Here is a 17,154-nt window from a genome sequence, read left to right on the forward strand (position 1 = left end):
TAAGCACCCAAGTCCCACACCTGTCAGTAACTCAGACTCTACTCAGGACGCTGGGACCTTAGCTGCTTTTTGCTCTCCCTTCTCTTACAAATACCGCCATTCCAGAGGTTCCAAAACCAAGGGAAAACGATTAGTTAGTTATAATTCTCTGATGTTCATTATTCTGACCAAAGGTTGAGATATGTAACTAGTGAGTTATCACATAAGTGACTCAAGAAGGTGTGAGCTTGCTCCTTGTCAAAAATCCCAGAATGTCAGCCCTGCTTTCGGACGAGGCCCATTCACCATGATCTACCGGGATTCCTGCTCATACTCAACGCAATCTCTGGAAAGACTTGTGTTTTGCGGTTGTTCTGGACTTAAATCCAAACGAGGCTATTCACTAGCCACACTGCTTTGAAGAGGAATTTCCACTTTCTAAGATAAAGTTCTTTATGGGGTGGGGTGCAGCTTGAGTTCATCATATGAAAAAAAAATATTTTGAAAGTAAATAATTTACTGTATTAAAATTATAAGCACTTAGCAAACTCCCGAGTTAAAAGTACACTTGCGGAAGAATAAATTAACAAATGGAACAAGAAGAATAAGAATTTCGAGGTTAAAACATCACTTAACAGGTCTCTGTGTGGTGTGTGTGTGTGTGTGTTGCCAGACGGTGGTGGTACATGCCTTTAATCCCATCACTTGGGAGGCTGAGGCAGGCAGATCACCATGAGTTTGAGGCCAGCCTGGTCTACAGAGCTAGTTCCAGGTATGTGTGTATGAATGTCCAGAGTCGTGTTAAGGAAGGCTAGCAGAGAAAAATAACACAGGATCTATGATTAAAAACCCAAGAAACATGAAGCATGAAACAACCAAATGGAAAACTCTAGCTTCTCACATACAGAAATATCATTTGTCTACCCTAGAACTCATGTAGATACAGCCTTCAGAGTATCTATAAAGCCTTCAAGCTGTCTGGCATTCTTTGAGGATGTGTATATTTGAGATAGGTCATACTTTCATATGTGTCCTCTTTCTCCTCTCCTGTCTCCACCAACCCAAGTTGTAGCAATGATCATATTAAACAAGAGCGATGCTCTGGATTTCGCTCCTAGCATGGCTGAAAACTTGCTAAGAGAGCAGAGGCAAACTGGAAATTAAGGAAATCAGAGTTGGGGATCCTAGCATCTCTAACCAACTCTCAACTCGCTGAAGGAGAATCAGAGGTTCAAAGAAAAGTCTGCCCTTCCTAATGTCATCACACAATGACCAAAGCAAGGGTCTGAACCACAGACAATAAAATAGTTCCTAATCTCCAAATCTTAGTATTCTTTAAAAAAAAAAACCTCCAGTTTTAACATTCTGATTTGCCTTAACACACTGGATAATGCAAACAACAGATGAGGGACTAACCTTTATTTAGTGGTGTTAGTAACAGGTGAGTTTACCAGAGCCTTGAAAATCAGAATACACAACAATATCATCGATAGAGCAGCGGTTCTCAACCTATGGGTCACGACTCCTCTGACAAACCTCTGTCTCCAAAAATATTTGCAGTAGCAAAATTACAGTTATAGAGTGGAAACAAAGCAATTGTATGCTTGGGGGTCACCACAACGTGAAGAACTGTATTAGAGGGTTTCAGCATTAGGAAGGCCAACAGCCACTGATATAGACAGCTGAGCCCCTTACTTTCTAACTTGAAATTGTGTATTGTTGAAGCTTGAGACAGTCAGGTGTCCAATACCCAATTACAGAGTGCATATACTCTAACATTCCCATCAGTAACTGTTCTCCATTAGATCAAAGAATCAAGGGTTAAACACAATCCCAATTTTCCACACCAGGCTCTTTGATGAAGTCACAGGGTTGTGGAAACATGGCAGAAGGGAGAAGAATGATATTCTAGTCACTAGAATATTTAACAGAAGAAGAAAAAACCAGGATCATCTGGTCCACCTTTGCCCATCAGCAGATGCTGGGATGATCTCAGAGACAAAAGAGGCCTTGCCCGAGGTGACACAGCCAGCGGATACCAAGACGAGGGACATTCACAGGCTCATTGCTTCCATTCCACATGACATACTGCTGCATGCCCCAAAGCAATGAGAGTCTATCCAGGTAGCAAAGGAAGAAACCCACACATGGTTACCACTTCTGCTACACATCAAAGAGAAGAAACAGTAGCTGACTAGGTTTATTCAAGGCAGACCAAGACAATTTCCCAAAACTGAAAATTTAACATTGCATATAGGTGATATAAACAAGTCCATGGGGATTAATTTGGTATTATTCCTCTAATGAGTCACCATGCAGAAAATGGAGACAGCCAATGGTCTGCAGGAAGCCAGAAGTCAGCTCTTGTTCTAGAACAGAGACCAACGATTTGGAAATGATACCTTATGTTCTTTAAGAGTAAACAGGGTGTACAATTTCAAATGCCATGAAGTGAGGCTTTAAATAGATTTGGTTTGGAAACGGGACAAGGAGCACACCACAGTTGGTGGATCAACATCAAAAGGAGAGGAAAAACAATGATTACACTCATTGATATCTGCTGACATGTACACTGTCAAGTCTAGTTACGGATTTAAATGGCTATCCTTTATTATTCCCACTAATACCCATTTTTACAAGACTGTTTTACACGTGTACATCATGCTCCCAGAATATTTAGTTCTCCATCTTCCAAAGGTTGAGATAATTCTATCTCTTAGTCCCCCATGAACCTATAAATCCAAAAGATAGGGACTACATTGCAGGATATATAGATGACTGACAGATGCACATGGATAGGTAACAAACAGATGTGTAGGGAGGCAGGTAGGTAGGTAGGTAGGTAGGTAGGTAGGTAGGTAGATGGGGAGAGAGAGAGAAACAGACAGACAGACAGATAAATGTAGATAGATGGTAGACTGGTAGCAGGGTGGGTAGGTAGGTAGGTAGATAGATAGGTAGGTAGGTAGGTAGGTAGAAAACTTTCCCATTTTAAACAGCAATTTTTATAACTTTTCAAGGTTGAATTAAAATATCTTTTTAATCCTGAGTTGGATGTCATTGGGGAGAGGGGATGCAGCTAACTAAATAACCTTCCCGGCTTATCCTATCACCATTTAATAAGGGAAACTAAGGGAATAAGCATGTGATAACTGCAGTCCCTAAAGAAACAGCTCTCTCGAGCAGATTTCTGAAGTAGAAAATTTAGGTAGATTCACTTTTTAAACCCCCTTTGCATTAGGCATTCTGACCTGTCCTAATCGGTCTAATGATTCACCCAGTATAAGTCAGAGGACAGACGGGGATACTCCCTCTTCTTTAGGGTGTTGACCGTGGGTGAGTTGGCTAGATCCCTCGAAAGTTAGACTCCATACTAACATCAGAGAATAGAGGAAGGTTACCTTTCTTCCTTTCCAACTTGAATGTACATGTCATGGAGTCTATCAAAAGCTGGAACAAGAGATGTCTTCAGGAAGTTCTCTTTTGATATGTTTGTCCATGACAATGATATGGTAGACACAAGGCTTTGTGCGGAGATTTTGTATGCCATAGTATGACTGAAAGAAACTTTCTTGCATCTTTTTTGGCATCCATGTCTCTTAATAACATTTTCTTTTGTAGAGCTAAGAAAAAATTCACCTATACGCACAACTGAGTTAATGCAAGAAGTTTCTCAATTCCTGTCACCCACTTGTTACATATTTAGTATATCTGATAAATATTAGCTTTGAAAATCATATTAGCCTAAAACCATAATTCCCACTTGATTCTAAATGAGTAGTTCCTGTGCTTATGGGGAAATACCAATCAATTTCAGGTTTTTTTAAAAAAGAACTGTGTGAAGTCATGTTTGCAATTCATCATCACGGAAATAGTACACCAAAGTTATTAACAAAGTGTTCTATGGAACAAACGTTTATAGCAATATGATGACTCCAAATCTAGAACCGCTTTCTACTCTAAGACCTTGGGTCATGAACATCCTATTGACGACTTCACCTCCTGGTAAAGAGGATCATACAGCACAAAGAGGCTTCACTGGGAAGAGTATAGACCAGCAGGCTGGCTATACAGAAAATTAGAAGAGCTGAATGACAGGTGTTCCTTTTCTCTTCTAACAACCTCCATTTTCTCAGTAATACATGATGAGGTTCTCTCCAATGACCTCTCTGGCCTTAGCAATGGTCCATCAACAGAGGGGCAAGACACTGCAAAAGACTAACTCACTCTCTGTGTTCTTACTTCACTGCAACTTTGAAGTCCTTGGTGTGGGAGTAGACAGTTATCAGACAGATCAGACAAAATGACTAACCCCTAGAAGCATTCCTTAGTCCAGAGCCAAACAATTCTGACGGTATCATAGAGTAAAAATTACACTCAAAGAAGGAAAGCTGAGCAGACAAGGTTGAAAGCCAGCCTGTTCTACATTAGCCAATGGCATGTTAAAACCATGGAAAAGACTACCCTAATGTATAGCACCTCTGTGGATTCTCCGATGTTGATTACATGTCACTTTTCCATATTGTCCAGATGCTTCCCTGTTAGGTGTTCAAAGAGCAGAAATTGAAAGGAAAAATTAAATCAAGAAGACATAAAGGGAAGGCAGGTTACCATCTCATATATTTTTTCTGATTCTCATGAACATAAAGTACTTTTCTGTGTCTTCCATTGGAAATCAACCTTGAGCATCATAGGTTTGGGTGGCTATTAGCATTATGTAATTGTGAAGACTCCAATCCTCTCTTACCTCAAGCAACTTCTGGCTTTTGGAATGGACAATGGGCAAGGCTCACCCAGACAATGTGTTAGTCTCTGTAAATTAAAACAGGCAGAAGTTACTTGTGGATACTGGACTCCAAGCGTACTTTAACCCATCCATAATAACAACCTTATATCTATGCAGCAGTTTGTTTTGAAAACATTTCTGCATTCATAAATTCATTTAACCCATGTGAGCCTGATAAATAAACGGAAAGAGATTATCTCATTCATAAGTGAGGGAGGTAGGACTTCATAGAGAGGCAGAGAAAGACAAGCGAACTGGTAAATCTTATGTAGAATTTCACAAACAACACTAAAAACGGCCTTTAGCTCAGAAATGATGACTTGTCCAAGAATATATAGTACAGTACAACAAATGACAGAACATGAATTCAGAAGATGAAGCTTCTCCACTGGCTTAGTGATCTACGCTTCCTGCCTCAGTTTCTCCTATGTCACTACAATAAGGAATGCAAACGACTCACTCACTGGATCTTTAAGTCACGGGAGATGAGGATGCTAAAGTCAAATAAGCAGTCTGACTGACCTGCTGAACAGGAACAGTGCATGGCATTCAGAGCCTGGCAACTGTCTTACTCTCGCCAATAGCCTGGGGCAAGATATTAAAGGTCTCCATCAATGTCCTCTTATGAAAATGAAGATTATTGGGGCTGGGCAGTGGTGGCACATGCCTTTAATCCCAGCACTTGGGAGGCAGAGGCAGGTGGATTTCTGTGAGTTCGAGGCCAGTCTGGTCTACAAGAGCTAGTTCCAGGACAGACTCCAAAAGCTACAGAGAAATCTTGTCTCGAGAAAAAAGAAAGAAAGGAAAGGAAAAAAGGAAGGGAGGAAGGGAGGAAGGAAGGAAGGAAGGAAGGAAGGAAGGAAGGAAGGAAGGAAGGAAAGAAAGAAAGAAAGAAAGAAAGAAAGAGAGAAAAAAAAGAAAGAAAATGAAGATTATCTGTATTGCCTAGTCAAAACTGTCCTCAGCTAAACCTTTAGTGGGGCAGGGAGATTTTCCTCCATATCCACAGTGACCATGCACAAATTGCTAATATTTCTTTTCATGAGTCAAACACACACCGCTGGAGCCATTCTGAGATGGCTATTTCTGGGATTGGTGGTCCTAGTTTTAAAATGTTATAAGAACATCTATGTCATTTGTTTGTTTGTTTGCTTTTCAAGAAAGGGTTTCTCTTCGCAATAATTCTGGCTATCCTGGAACTCACTCTGTAGACCAGGCAGGCCTCAAACTCACAGATATCTGCCTGCCTCTGCCTCCAGAGTGCTGGGATCAAAGGCGTGCACCAACCAAAGCCTGGAAATGTCTACTCTCTATGTCAGTCTTAAATGGCCTCAGCAGACACACACATGTACATGAGCATACATGCACACACAAGGCAATAAAAATTACAATGATATTAGAAACTCAAGTGCCTTATTAAACTGCAAAAACTAAAGTTGGAGGAGCTTTAGGTAGAAGAGCTGCTCCAAGTTTGCAGTCTTTCCAATTCTGTGCCTATAGCACTGCCTGAGGCAAGCAAAGAGAATTCATTGGATATTTTACATAGACGGCTAGAAAACTGGTTTGCTGAGTGTCCACCTTTCACAAAGCACTCAAAATGTGATCAGAAACATGGCTGGTAAGATGTCCTGTCAAAATCTCATCTCCTAACTGTTAACCATTCTTTAACATCATATTTTATTTTGTAGTCTAGAACACAGAACATGCCCATTACATCCTAAATCATCTTCATTATATGCTCAATGAGTCCTTATAGCTCCAATTTTACAACTTCAAAGGTCACAAACCTAACACAGAGCAGATGAAAATTTAACCTTGAACCCTCATACCAAGCATTTGCCTCTGATATAAGGTGAGAAGCCTCCTGATTTGAGAGAATGATTTAACTTCAGGAACTGGAAAACAAGTATGTAAAACTGAAATTGCAATTAAGCAGAGAATGCAAAATTCAGAAAAATAAATATCTTCTGTATTCTCATATATACAGAATGAAAAATAGAGATTTTGGAAAGGAAGAAAGTGAGGAAGGAAGGGAAGAAGGAAGGGGGAGGGAGGGAGGGAGGGAGGGAGGGAGGGAGGGAGGGAGGGAGGGAGGAAGAAAAGACAGGGAGGGAGGGAGAGAGGGAGGAGGGGAAGGAGGGAGGGAGGGAGGGAGGGAGGAAGGGAGGAAAAGAGGAAGGGAGGAAGGGAGGAAGGGAGGAAGAGAAGACAGGGAGGGAGGGAGGGAGGGAGGGAGGGAGGGAGGGAGGGAGGGAGGGAGGGAGGGAGGGAGGGAGGGAGGCTTGGCTTGAAAGTGGGGAACTGATGGAGCAAAGGGGTTAGGAGTGAATGAAACATGAATGAATTGAACTGAAGTACATTGTACAGATCATCATGAAAGCCAGTCTCGTGTAGAAATAAAAAATGCACTTTAGTCCGGATTGTGCCTCAGCACCAAGCAAAAGGGCAGAAACAACAACTTCCCATCTGTGGTCTCAGCAGAAGGTGACACATGACTAAGGAAAGCAATGTGCAGTTCTAGGTGACCATGAACACTTTCTCAGGCCGCCCCAGTGAAGTTTCACAGATGCGTTGTCCTCACCCAAAGTGTTAAAATACAAGCCACTAAAGAAGAACCTACAACGGTGGCTTTCATGCAGACTTTCAACAAAACCTCTCCTCACAGCAGTGGAAAGGTTCCTAGCCATGCAGTCACCAGCCTGTGCGCAGGGTTTGACGGTGATGTGTCCTCTACAGCTCTCGGGTGCTTCAGAAGGCAGTGAAACTCTCCATAACTCACACGGGGTCAGGACAACTGGAAAACCCATGACAACCTTTGGCAGTGATGTCAGATATCCTTGGTTACTTCTGTGGATTTTAGGCCTACTGGTCCAATGGAATAGATAAATCACTTCTCAAATGATCTTTCCTCTCCCAAGAATGCTCTCACCTCCAGAAGCAATTTCAGTCAGAAAAAAACCAAAAACAACAAATGCCAAAAAAAAAACCCTATATATTCAAATTCAAACTTGTAAATTAACTTGTAAATTCTCAACCTATTAATTGGAATTTATGTAAAGTTAGACTCAGAACCTAACTGAAATTAAAATAGCATTAGTAAAATTTTCTGTTTTATTCAAGATAAAATCAAGCAGAAATGTAGAATATATGGTGGAAAACAGGAGAGAAAGACAAAAAGAATGCTGACAATAAGAACAGGCACACACGCACACACACCACACATACACGCACACATATGTACACACACACATGCACACATACTACACACACACACCACAGTACACAACAGAGATCATTTCAATGGGCTTCTCATGAACTATGGTTCTAATCTATCATTTCAAGCAATAAAAAATTCAAACCCTAATGTAATAATGCAAAAAAAAAGCAACAACAAAAAGTCTAAGTAGCAAAGTCTAATCTAGCAAATGAGCAATAAGACAAAGCTTTGTGAGAAAAACAATTCTGCTGACGTCTAGTAAGCACATCATCCCAGCCATCTCTGAATAGTGATCATTGCCAAGCAAGGAACTCTGCAAGGAGAGAACTGAGCACCGGGGCTCCTACGGAGCTCCCCAGTCTGATGGCTAAGGTTTGTAAGGAAAGATATATATTTGAGTTTCTCTTCTCAGAAGAGAGGTCTAGACTACGGCTGCCTAGAAACCATTTAGAGAATTCCAAAAGTTATTTCTTCAACATTTTTTGTACTTTCATAAATTTCAAGTGGCAAAAAAGATTACTTATAGTAAGAGTTATTTCAAGTAAATGATGTTATGATACAAATTTGGAATTCAGTCCCCAGAAGCAAGTAAAATGTTAGATTAGGACAAAGGCATTAGATGACAACTATGGGTGGCCCCCAACTCAAACCATCAAAAGCCAAGTGATTTTTAACTATACTATCTCAGCCACCATCCTAACATACTTATCAAGAATACAACATATTCCACGGCTTATAAATGATCTGGTTGTCTCATTAAGGTAATGTTTGTCAGTATTTAATTGCTTCCCTCCCTGATTTTAATTTCCTCACCTGTCAGCATCGATCAGAAACAGTGAAATCATCTGACATACTAGTTGATTATGTTCAAATTAATCAAGATTTTTTTTTTAAGTAAAATTGCTTTGGCCCTACAGGTAATGCACAACTTCATAATTTAATATTTAGGAGAGGTCTACAATGGAACAATCTAAAAATTAAATGGAAGACTTTAGGAGACCCGAGGAGAAATGTAAGTTATTTTCACATCTAGAGATGTGAACGTTAAAAGGCCAAGACTATCTTTAAAAAGAAATTTAATCAACTAGTGTTCTCAGAACAATGGACCATGCCTGCCTGCAGGCAGGAAGAAGCGTGGTTATCTCGGAATATTTGAGAGATATGTTAGGGAGGAATGAGTAAGGATGAGCTTGCCTTAAATAATACAACTTAATAATGTACATAAAATAACATTAAATATAATATATAATAGTCAATAATAATCTGGCTACTCAGAAGTTGCCATTGATATTGGTAACTGTCAACAGCTCAATGTATGTTTCCATGCAGATTGATCAGAGCAGAGGAACTGAGGGAGCTAGGACTGGTGTTATTAGTAATAGTAACCATCTTTGCATGAGACAGGAGGCAACGCTGAGGCTCAAACAACAAAGGAACACCTAGATTTTTTTAAAGCATATAGGTGTTTTGCATATACATATGCCTGTGCACCATGTGTGTGACTGAAGCCCACAGTCCAAACAAGGATATCAGATGCCCTGGGGAACTGGAGCTACAGACAGCTGTGAGCAGCCATGTGAGTGCAGGAAATCCAACCCAGGTCCTCTGGAAGAGCAGCAAGCACTGCACCGTCTCTCCAGATACAGCAAAACAACTGTTAGATACCTAGTCATGGACAGGCCTGGCCTCATGGTCTATGTGAACTGAGCAGCACACTACAATTACTCAGCAGAGAGGGCAAAATATAAATCCTCCATATATAATTATTCAGTGCTAATATCTATCAGAAACAGTGCTTGAAACACACTTAGGAAACCCTGAGCAGTAAACTCTTTTAGAGGAAATAAATGAAATGACAGGAAAATACTCCGCACAGCTTCCTGGCACGAGATTATGCTAATACACTAATGTTATTCCTACCTAGAAATAGACACACGCATGAATGTAATAATAATTGGGTCCCAAAGTGAGCCCATAAAGTGGAAAACTTGCATGTGAGTTACTCTGCACCTATCTTGAGACTCTTAATTGAGCAGAAGAAAGGAAGCCACTGGGTGCATACAATGGGGGTAGGAAAGGGGAGGGGGGAGAGGGGAGGAACAAACATAAAGGTAAGGTCTTCAAAAAGCAGCTTTGGAATCCAAGGTAAACCAACCCTTAATATGTGGTGTGTCATGTCGTTCTCGTAGACTCTGGCCCTACTGGACCTCAAGTGTCCCCTTTAATGCAAAGGTTTTGGGGTACTGCAAAGTTTGATGAGGCAGACCTTTTTTCCTAGAAGTAATTTATTATTAATATTTACTTAGCATTCACAGTATGTCTCATTATGGCATCTTCAAACAAAACTTGTCTTTGTTCATTCTCCCCACTTCGCTCTCACCCCCCAACTCCCCGTTATTGTCTGATTTCCCATTCTTGTGCCCCTTGTGTCTTGTTAGGGTTTTCAATTGCTGTAAAAAGTCACCATGATTGTGGCAACTCCTATAAAGAAAACATTTAATTGGGGGTGGTTGGCTTACAGTTCAGAGGTTCAGTAAATTATCATCATGACAGGAAGTACGATGGCATGCAGGCAGGCATGGTGCTAGAGCAACAGCCAAGTGTCCTACTTCTTGCAAACAACAGAAGCTGGATACACTGGGTGGTATCCAGAGCATAGGAAACCTCAAAGCCCGCCCCTACAGTGACACACTTCTTCCAACAAGGCCACATCTACTCCAACAAACCCACACCTCCGAATAGTGCCACTCCCTTGCGATTATGGGGGCCAATTACATGCAAACTCTCACATGCTCCTCAACACTGCGTCTTCCTGACTACTACTATTCATTGTAGTCCCGCAGTCAAAACCCACCCTGACCTCCGCTGAAAACAAACAAAGACCATAGGCTAGGGTCTGTTCCCATGTCCTTAGATATTTAAACTAAAGATAAAGGCATGACTATTTTATCTTTAGGTCTTGGGTTACTTCATTTAGTATCGTATTTTCCAGATCCATCCATTTTCCCACAAAATTAATTCTTTCATTTTACCTCTGAAGCCAAGCCTCTGCGTTTTTCTGAGGCCTGTAGTCTAGGCTAGCCTAAAACTGGTGACCTCACTGCCTAAGCCCTTCAAGGATCAGCACTACAGAACAAGATACTATGCCAGGTCGTTAGAGAGAAGACTACCTCGGTGCCCAGATTCACATACTGAACACCAAAATCACAGCATTTGATCATTTCTCATTGATCACACACCTTCAATAGAACTAACAAACTTACGGCCTGACTAAGGAAACAAAGAAAGGGGATTAGGAATGACAGAAATGGGGGAGACAGATTTATCGGGAAAAGATAAACAAATGAATACCTATGTGAAGTCAATGATTGTTCTCCATAATGTATTTAGAAAATGTTGTGCGCTGTTTTGTCAAACGTTTTAACAATCTTATATGTTTAATAGAGAAGAGCAACACCAGATACTTCGGTTGTGGTTGTGGTTTGTATTGTGTGTATCCAACTCAGAAATTTCATCCATTTGGTAGAAGTGTTATAAACATAAGGTAACAAGAAATCAACACTATGTAATCATAACGTAGCCTGATGTGCTATGGATATGTGTATATTATTTTGTGTTCCATGCTCCTTCATGTCCTCTTTAGCTATCTGTCACTTCATCTTGAAATACTGCCTTATAAAGGATGCCAGATAATTTAATGGAAATGAGATTTATTCTCTGTTGTACTGTGATCAGAGGATTTGTAGGAGATAGGAGATCAGTTTAGTGTGGAGGACAACCTTGAGGGATCTACTTTTGGCCATCTTCATATGCTGATAAAATCAGGTTCCAGCACTGCACACCACAGACATGCCCCCACTGAGCTGTCTCATTGATGCTCAAGGAAGATGAGTTGAAATATTATATCAGTAAAATATTTTTTTTCTGATTGTAAAAATGTTGTCATCTAATGATGGAGGAAAACAGGACAATTTGAGTAATAAATCATATTTGTAAATAAAAAATGTGTGAATTAAAATTTGCAGCTTTAATCCCAGCACTTGGGAAGTAGAGCCTAGCAAATCTTTGTGAGTCTGGACAATCTGGTCTATGTAGCAGGCTCCAGACCAGCCAAGAGTACATAGTGAGAACCTGTCTCAAAATAATAATAATATTAATAATAATAATAGTGATGGTAATAAAATGATGTACAAGTGATTCTAAACGCTTGGAGGTAGGTGAGGGATCCGCTAGGAATAAAGATGCCTGCCATGAGACCGGTGCCACTGACCCCCTAGGGAGGGGTAGGCATCTATTTTTCCCATGAAGGCCATTAAGGCGGTTACTAATATATGAGCTACTGAGAAACTCATGACTAAGAAAACAGTATTTCTGGGAGAGAAAAAAATTAAACTCTATGGGGAAAAAAATGAAAGGACATAAGTCTAGTGAAGTTGGGAGTTTCCACACTTTTTCATGACTCTGTTAATAAAATCCAGTGCATCAGGGTGAGGATAAATTCTAAAAAACCAAGCCCAAGTGTTTTCTGAAAAGCAGAACTGTGGCACAGGCAAAACAATCCAGCTAAAAGTAATGTATATAATGCATACAATGGTTATCAGGGTTGGGATGCTCGGTCCTATGGCAGGAAATGGGATGTGTAGAACAAAAAATACAATGTAACAAATATGTAGAATGAACAAATCAATTATCTAATACAAAGCAAAAAGACTCTTAGTAGTAGCAGGACTAGTAATAGGGTTTTCTTTCTAAACAAACAGATTATAGTTGTCTTTGTCAATAAGAATGAGATATGATGGGTATGTTTAATGGATTGAATGATACTAGTCATTATACAATATGTATATATGTTACAGATATAAAGCATACCCAATAATTTTGAAAAGAGAAAAAAAACTACACCCCAAAACTTCAGAGTAAATTAAATTTGAAGGAATAATATTTAATATGTTTCAGAACAGAGTTAGATGTTTTACGTGCATTTATCCTTTATATTATTCCTGAAAGTCATTCCTAAATCAGCTTTACATCTGGAGTAATCCGAACTTAGAAAGACAACATAAAGGGCTGAAGAGACGGCTCAGAGGTTAAGAGTGTTTGTTGCTCCTGCACAGGACCCGTGTATGGCTCCCAGGACTAACATTAAGGTTCACAATCATCTGCAGCACCAGTTATAGGGGATCCCACTCCCTTTTCTGACATTTCCAGGGCCCTCAGTGTGCATGTGCTTCATACACGGGCAAACATTCATACATGTAAAATAAAAATAAAATCAATAAAATACAAAGAAAAAGTAACCAAGTTAAGCTCACATATACCTGGGAAGCATCATGCTAGAAATCATACCCTAGCCTTTAGATATACAGACACCTACTGCATCCGGCGTGTTCTCAGAACACAGAGAGGAGGGCCGAAAGGAGTCCCTAAAATTGGACAGCATCAAGAAATCCAGAACGTAACACAGAAAAGGCAAAAGCAATGTTGATACAGGTGAGAGGGAAATGCTGATGAGAGAGACGCACTGAAGGAAATAACCCAGCACTGAAGGACATACATGACCCTTAGGACCTACATGCACTGTTTAAACTTGTGTGCGCATGTCTCCACACAAGAACATAGAACACGAAGACTGAAAGAATAGAAAACTTGGTCTCAGAACAATTTGGTGGACAGTTCTAAATGTCAGGCTGCTCACAGGAGAACACAAGTGTTTCAGCCAGAGCTGGTATTTGTCATGGAGGAGTCAAACAGCCATCACTAAGAGAAGCCATGTGTGACATCATGGCCTCAGCAGGCGTCTGCAGTGAAGGATGGGCAATTGCATTCTGTATTTCTGAGGCTTAAGCAGCTCAATCTTGGGAGCAAAACAAGATCACAGATCTCTGGATAAAGATGAAAGATGGCTTCTAAAGAAAAGACTCCTGGATCAAATTACTCAACACATCCCCAGACGCCTGCATCCGGGAGGTGAGCACTCTATTACCCTTCCTTGTTTTCCAAACGAACAGTGTAGGATGCTACCAATCAGAGGGAGGCAGAACATGCCCAAGGTCAAACACCTGCAGCCAGGCAATACAGATGAAGTCCGCCACCAAAGCACAGAAGCTGTAATTCACAGAGGTAACCTATATTCCAATCAGATCACACTTCAGGATGACTGAGGAAGACAGTGAGGAATCGAGAAAAAGTTCCTAATATTTAACTCCAAAAGTTCACAAGTGGAAGCGAGAGAGGAAATGAGAACCTGCAGATGAACATCCAGTCCCTTCACAATTAAGACCATGTATTCAAGAAGCTGCAAGCCTACTTAGACTTTACAGTGTTCATCCACGTACCCACCTACACACTCGCACCAGCAAGGACCAGTGCCCCTCTCCTCCTGCTCCCCCAAAGCAGAAGTGACAAAAACGGGTAGGTGCAGTGGCTCGGTCTCCTTCTACCACCTTCCCCGTTTTCTACAGTTTCGCAGTTGAGTTTTACCTAAACAAAACAGGTCACAGAAGATAGTTACCACAGCTAAAAGAGAAAGAAGGAGAAATTTATTGGACAACCAGCCCCAAATGAAACGAGGAGAAAAAGAGGGAAGAGGGGACATACAGGAGAAGACGAGAAGGAGGGAAGGGGAATTGGAGGATTCACAAGGAAATCCATGAAGACGGGTTTGAGGTAACAGAAACACAACTGCCTTCAGTTGATCGTGTATCCATGTGCCATCCCATAGTTCTGCACAAACATTATACGCCCATTAAAACAAAATAAAACATACTGGAACATGCTCAATGGTAGAGCAGTTGCTGGTATGTACAGGTTGTCTGGTTCTGTGTAGAACATTGAAAAAATAAGCAAGCAAATAAAAGGCCCCAATTCCACCAGTTACTCAAAAAGAGGGGTCCATGATCATGTAGGGGTCCCTAAGACCTCAGCTGGAGACTTCAAGTTCAAAACTGTTTTCAGAATAGCAGTAAGATACAATAAACTTTCCCCACTATGTTAACTGACATTTGCACTGATTGCATACACACAGCCAGGTAAGAAAGTGCTGACCATGGTTGGATTTTACGGTGAGCCAAGGCAGTGACAGAAACAGGTACTGGTAGTCACTGCAGTTACGATCTTTTGTCTCACACATTAAAGCTGGGCAGTTTTCCTTAAGACTGCCATTGATACATAATATTAATGTTACTATCTCAATAGTCTTGAGTACAAACCTATTTAATACTCCGAGGAAATTTCAAAGATCAACAAAACATCTATACTAAAAACCAAGCAGTAATAGTTATTTCTATACCTGTCCCTGGGTAATGGCCTTGAGAGATGCTAACTGACCACTCTATGGAAGCTGAAAATGAACAAACCTAGGTTTTTTAAATATGTATTTAATATATATTAAATATATATAATATGTAATATATTTAATATATAATTTTAATTAGCATATACAATATCAGTTTCAATGTGACACTTTTTTTATTTATCTTTACATCTCAACCATAGATTCCCCCCTCCTCTCCTCTCAGCACCTCCCCCACCCTATCCATTCCTCCTCCATTTTTATACAGAAAAGGACAGGCCTTCCAAGAAAATCAACAAAACATGGCATGTCAAGTTACAGTAAGACTAAGCATTTTCCCTCACAACCCAATATGACAAATAGGATCCCAAAAGCCAGCAAAAGAGTCCAAAACAGTCCCTGTTCCCACTGTTAGGAGTCCCACAAGAAGTCCAAGCTAAACAACTGTCACATCTATGTAGAGGGCATAGGTGAGTCCCACACAGGCTCCCTGGTTGTCAGATCAGTCTCTGTGAGCGCCTAGGAGCGCAGGTCTGTCAGTTGTAGGTTTTCTTGTCATGTCATTGACACCTCTCAATCCTACAATCTTTCTTTCCTCTCTTCTCCAAGATTCCCCAAACTGCACCTAATGTTTGGCTGTGGGGGTCTGCATCTGTTTCCATCAGTTTCTGGAAAACACCTCTCTGATGTCAACTGGGCTAGGAACCAAACCCAGCACATTCAGTACGCAGGACAGACTGTAGGTTGAAGACTCTGTGGCTGGGCTGGTGTCCCAATCCCTTCAATGGAAGTCTTGCCTGGTCACAGGCTAGCATCTTAGTTGGGGTCATCCGTGTAGACTCGTGGGAGCTTCCCTTGCATCATGTTTCTTTCTGGTGGGTCTCTTCTTAATCAGCTCTAATTGCTTAGCTCCAGCTGACCAGCATCAAGTACCGCAAAGTTTTGCTTTAGCAGTTCTGGTATCTTCTTAATCACAGCCGATTCTTCAGCCCCAGCTAACCAGAACCACAGAATCTTAATTCAGAATAACAAATGTGCCTGATACAATCTTTACACTCCCCTGTGAAACTCCACAAGCCAGGCCTCCATCCTCTACACTGCTCTCAATATTCTTATCTTCCAAGCTCCCAGAGAACATCCCAGAGAGTTCTTAACACTCAGTGGCTCTTCTAGCCCAAAGTACCAAAGTCCTTCCACAACACAATCCTCCCCAAAACACAGTGAAGTCCGTCACAGCAACACCTCAAGACCGTAGTACCAACTTGTTTTAGATAGGGTTTCGATTGCAGCAACTGTAAACATAATGACCATGAAGTAAGTTGGGAAGGAAAGGGTTTATTCAGCTTACACTTCCACATTGCTGTTTACCACTGAAGGAAGTCAGGGCAAAAATATAATCAGGGCAAGAACCTAAAGGCAGAAGCTGACACAGAGGCCATGAAAACGTGCTGCTTACTGGCTTGATCCCCTAGGACTAGGTTTTCTACTTCGCCCAAAATGTCCCCCTTTTTCCTGTCATCTCTTTTAATTTTCTTCCCCTTCATCCCCTCCTCAAACCTGACCCCTATGTTCCTATACCTATCTGCTGCCATTCCACCCACGAAATCTATTCTACTTCCCCTTCCCAGGGAGATCCAAGCATTCCCCTCTTGAGCCTTCTTGTTACCTAGCCTCTTTGCACCTGTGCATTGTAGCACAATTATTCTTTACGAATAATATCTATGCCCTTACAAGAGAGAACATGCCATGTTTCTAGGTCTCGGTTTACCTCACTCAGGATTTATTCCTAGTTCCATCCATTTGCCTGCAAATTTTATGATTCATTGTATTGCTGAGTAATAATCCACTGTATAAATGTACCATGTTTTCTTTATCCATTCT

At 40.9% G+C, this 17,154-nt stretch overlaps 1 protein-coding gene across 3 annotated transcripts in view; it reads right to left on the reverse strand.

The window, feature by feature from the left end:
• Positions 1-17,154, reverse strand: part of Lpp (LIM domain containing preferred translocation partner in lipoma) — a 606,896-nt gene that overhangs the window by 427,795 nt on the left and 161,947 nt on the right. For 2 of the 3 annotated variants that reach the window (XM_075967686.1, XM_075967672.1), the window contains exon 3: positions 4,727-4,791. The exons of the other annotated variant lie outside the window; for it this stretch is intronic. The gene's annotated coding sequence lies outside the window, so the exon portion shown is untranslated. The remainder of the gene's footprint in view (positions 1-4,726; positions 4,792-17,154) is intronic. 3 annotated transcript variants of the gene reach the window in all.

The sequence above is a fragment of the Microtus pennsylvanicus genome, chromosome 1 (genome assembly GCF_037038515.1).
Source record: "Microtus pennsylvanicus isolate mMicPen1 chromosome 1, mMicPen1.hap1, whole genome shotgun sequence".
NCBI classification, from domain to species: Eukaryota; Metazoa; Chordata; class Mammalia; order Rodentia; family Cricetidae; genus Microtus; species Microtus pennsylvanicus.